Genomic DNA, 5,359 nt, shown 5'->3' with positions numbered 1-5,359 from the left:
CAGGTGGGGGCTGATAGGGGGTGTACTGGGGGCTGGTAGGGTGGAGTGGGTAGGGCAGAGGTTGGAAGAGAGTTTTGAAAAATATTTTGCTTATGTTTTGAAAGGAAGTCATTTTCCTTAAATTTGAGGAAAATGAGTTTATTTAGACCTTAGTTTCCTTAAGTAATCCAAAAAGGTGCCCAAAATTACAAAAAAATTAAGTTCGGGGGATGGGGGGGGGGGGAATTGAAACTTGTTTAGTTAGGGTGTGTCTTTTAGAATTCTGTCATAGTCTAGGAGGATACTTGATCGTTTTCCCTTATATTTGTAATTTCACAAAGGGTAATAGTTGAAAGTATGATTTACCCTATGCGCTTGAATATTTTTCATAATAGGTATGTTTTGCCTTAATAACTACACTTAATATGGAATATAAGGAGTATCATGCAAAGATTATAGAATAATATTATGTGTTAAAAATAATATAACTCCATGTTTACTATTTTTTCTTTCCTACTAGTTGAGACGGTGTTTTCATTATATAGTCATCCTTTATTTAGTTAGATTGAAATTATACTACAATTCAATCTTATATTAATTAATCATTCTTAAGCTACATCAATGTTTAAATCCTAATCCTAGACTTTAGGCTCTACACCGTACATGTTCTTATTATCATGAAGTTTAGTTGTTTTTGTTTGACTTGAATCATCATAAGTTGTGTTTTATGTGAAGGAGAGAGACATGACTTTCTAGGAATTGAATCAATACTCTCAAGGGCATTGCCCCGTATCTGCTGCAAGAGAATACACTCTTTGACACATATATTAGACCCTAGCGCAAGAGGCATTTCGTTCTAGTCCCATAACAAATCAAAGGAGGATTCATGTCTAGAAGAATTCATGTTTCAAGAGAATCCCCTTTTCACTTCGTTACGTGACTAGAGCAATATGTGTAAAAGAACCATGGTTTTTCCTCTTTCAAATCAAAATTATTAAAATCAAAATTTTGATTCATGTGCAATAATTCATTCGTTATTCTTATTGAAAGAATTTTCTTGATATCAAATGAAAAGTACTAAAATCAAAATTTTAAACACACACAAACAAAATGTAAAGAAGTGAATGGTTGCCTTGTTCTAGTTTGAATCAAAGGAGTCTCCATGGAAAAAGTGAAATTAGAATAATTGTTAGCCCCTATATCGAGTTGTTGTAGATCAATCCATTCTTTTGGTGTTGTAGTTGTTGGTAGAACACATGCTACTATTGTTTGGTATAGAGGAAAAAAGGTTTGTTGGATAAATTGAGTTGGTTGAATGGGATGTAATTACAACTGTTGCTTACCATTTTGGTTCATGATTATGACATGATGATTTGTTTTTTCCTAGAGAGCAATTATTACATCTAAAGAGAAAATTTACGATAAACTATTAAAATTAGTCATGTTAGGAGCAAAAAGTTTGTCAAAAGAATTCCAAACATCAGTTAAAGAATTCTCCAAGTATAACATAGGAGCTACAAAATTGTTAGGTTTATTAATATTACAACTTCTTACGACCAAACCTATATCCCAGTCACCATAACCATTTTAAATCTATATAAAATGATATCTAGTTAAATGTAAAAAATAAAAATGAGCTTATAGGAGAAACTAATAATGTTTTCTGCTAAACTAGGGAGAGAAAAAATGATTCAAAGAAGAAGTTTTCTAATGGAGGAAGTAAATGATCAAAGAAACACTTAGTGGGTATGGCATTATAACTCAAAGTTGAGATGAAGAAAAATGAACTAATTTCAAAAATATATAGAGAAAATTAAATGGCTATCTACCTACCCGGTGCATCCACATTTATTTTACAGGTAATGCAAAATGAATATTTTTTTCTATTTTAGTGTGAGTGGGATTTGCAACAAAAAAGAAGTCAAGGATTATAACGTGTACCTTTGGTTTAATATCATACATCTCATATAATATTGTAATGACTCGAGAGAACCTCCTAGTCGTAATATGATGTATTCAATCTCGAAGAGATATTATACAAGACCGTAGCATTCATTCATCACATAATCATTAGAAAATATGGAAGAATTTAAAAGTTTCTCTAACATAACTCGAAAAGTATTGGATAAAATCGGAAGTCATTCTAAAGTTATTGTCTCAAACCCTGTATGAATGACATGAATAAAAGTCATGGGACGCAGCCCACATAAAGTCTAAAACATAAAAGAAAATGACATAAAGGTAAATGGATATTATCCCTGAATCTGTGAAAATGATCCAAAGAGGAGGTTTTCTAAAAAAGATCCAAAGATGAAAATATCTATTTACCTTTATGAAATTACCTTTTATGATATAGACTTTATGTGTGCATCATCCAAAACTTTTATTCATATCATTCCTAAATTGTTTGAGACAATAATGTTAGAAAGATTTCCGCTTTTATAAAATACTTCTCGAGCTATGTTTTAAAGAAAGTCTTAAATTCATATATATTTTCTATAACCTATGTGATAAATGAATGCTAACGGCTTGTATAAGATCTCTTCAAGATCAAATACACCATGTTACGACTAGCGAGTGTTCTCAAGTCTTTACAAAATGATATGAGATGTATGATCTTAATAAAAAGGGACACGTTATAATCTTTTACTTTTTTTTTGTTGCTAATCTCACTCACTCTAAAATAGAAATAAATATTTATTGAACATTAACTGTAAAGTAAATGTGGATGTGGCAGGGTAGGTAGATAGCCCTTTAATTTTCTCAACATATTTTTGAAATTTGTTCACTTTTCTTCATTGCAACCTTTGAGTTATAATGTCCTACCCACTAAACTTTTCTTTGATATTCGACTTCCTCCATTAGAAAACCTACTCTTTGGATCATTTTCTCTCTCTCTAGTTTAGCAGAAAACATAATTAGTTTCTCTTCTAAACTAATTTTTACTTTTGTTACGTTTAAGTAGATATCATTTTATATAGATTTAAAATGGGTGTTTATGATTGGAATATAGGTGCGGTTGTAAGAAGTTGTAATATTAATAAAGCTAACAATGTTGTAGCTCCTATATTATACTTGGAGACTTCTTTAAATGATGTTTGGAATTCTTTTAACAAACTTTTTGCCCCTGACATGATTAACTTTAATAGTTTATCACTATTTTATCTTTAGATTTTCCAACAGTTCATCATGAAAAATCAGATGATCAGGTCATAATCATGAATCAAAATTCAACCAATAGTTGTACTTACATCCCATTTAACCAGCTCAACTTATCCAACCAACAACTACAGTACCAAAAGAATGGATTGATCTACAACGAGTCGATATAGGGGCGAACGATTATCCTCTTTTCAGCTTTTACATGGAGACTCATGCGATTCAAACTAGAACAAGGTACCCATTCCCTTCGTTACATTTTTTATTTGTGTTTTTTCAAAATTTTGATTTTTGCACTTTTGATTTGAAATCAGGAAAAATCATTCAATAAGGATTACGTATGAATTATTGCAAGAGGAAAATGATGAGACGGAATATTGATGTATAACTGAAAACCAGGTCAAATACATCAGAGTCTAACTATGGGAGCTAGTAGTAACCGACATAACTACCACATGAGCTATCCGTGATGTCAGATCCATAGACCACATTGAAGGAACCGATATACCTTGCCAAGGGTATAAAGGTGTGTATGGCGTGATCACTAAAATTAATGCCCATAGAGGGGACATAAACTACGGGGGTACGTAGTTCTAGGACTATGAGGGTACACTGAAACCAGAGACTTAAACTACGGGGGTACGTAGTTCTAGGACTATAAGGGTACTGTGAAACCTGGTCCACCAGATCTAAGCATACTCCAAACTTAATATGCATATCTAACACACATAACTAAATATATAATAGCTTAAAATACTAATTTGAAAGTTTGAGAATATAACAATGATACACTGATAATGTAACATTCCAAAACCGATGTATTTATAATTGTTTAACTGACCTAGCATGTGTCATTCATGGACTAAAAGAATCTACACAACTATTAGTTTGAGTTTCATGCAATGAAGTAATCAAGGATTCCACAAAAACATGATAATCAAATTAGGAATACATAACTAAATCAAAACTAATATCTAATTTTTACAAACTCTTGGTTTAAGAGAGATACATGAATAAAGATTCTTCCTAAATTCTAAAGACCTAATAGGTGAAAGGAACGCACTAGTGAAATATCACATACCTATTGACAAAATCTACGGAGAAATCTTTCGATTTTGGGACTGGAACGGAAAAGAACGTGTTGCGTTCTTTGATGGTTTTTGGTCGCCTATTTTCTCCTCTCTTTTTTCTATGTTTGACGAATTATTAGTGAATGAATTGCTTAGGGAAATATCTGACTAAGTTACTAGGCTTAAACTGACTAAAACTACTCAGTTTAGGGATCAAATGACGTAGTTTAAGGCCCAACACATAGGGGAATGGACCACAATACTAGTTCTAATCAAGATATCAAGGAAGAAGAATATGATTGAATTCAAGGGACCTAGTAGATAAAATAAATCGACTAGTGAGATCCCACAAACATGGTGACGAAATCAATGGAGAAGTAATCCTTCAATTTTGAGGCTGGAATAGTAGAAAACCTCCTATGTGTTCTTAAAGGAAAACTATTGACTATTCTCTTTGTTTGCTCTTAGTTTAATGAATTTAGGTGAATGAATTGATTATGGTAGGTTCTGATTAGAATTATAGGATTAAACAAAATTAAACGACATAGTATATGCGTTAAATGATGTATTTGAGGTTTCCAACACATGGAGGAAAAGATCAAAACGACCCTAACACAGAAATTGTCGAGGCCCTTCCACATAGCAACTGATGGTCCATAAAAGGGACTATGTCCTATCAAGTGGATCGTGGTTCTATTCCGTGTTTACTAATTTTTTGGGGCCCTTCACGAGACCTACCACAACCCTTATGAAGGACCACGGACCGTTCTTAACTTGGGTTGGAGTCTTTTGGCTCAGGTTCATGAACTTTCTCACGTCCCATCATAAAGACCACGACTTGTTGTAGACTCCGTGGTTTGATGTCTGCCTGTGGTTGGTTGTCCGTTTCTTCCACGAGCATCCCCCGCCCTGTGGTCTACCACTTCTGATTGAAAATGAGCCACTACCAGGCTGATAGATCGGTGTTCCTTTCACATCCGTGAACCCTGCCGTTGTTCATAAATATTCTATTGTTTTCTACTGTAAGTCTGATTCCGATTTATGAGGTGTTATAACAAGTGCTAAAAAATCGTACATGTGATGATTACATTTGTCAAATCTAATTTGTGAAAGAAGAAAGCACACAACAATAATATATATATATATATATA

Source organism: Solanum pennellii, chromosome 4, assembly GCF_001406875.1.
Source record: "Solanum pennellii chromosome 4, SPENNV200".
In the NCBI taxonomy this organism is placed as follows: domain Eukaryota; kingdom Viridiplantae; phylum Streptophyta; class Magnoliopsida; order Solanales; family Solanaceae; genus Solanum; species Solanum pennellii.
Note: the sequence above shows the minus strand (reverse complement) of the source record.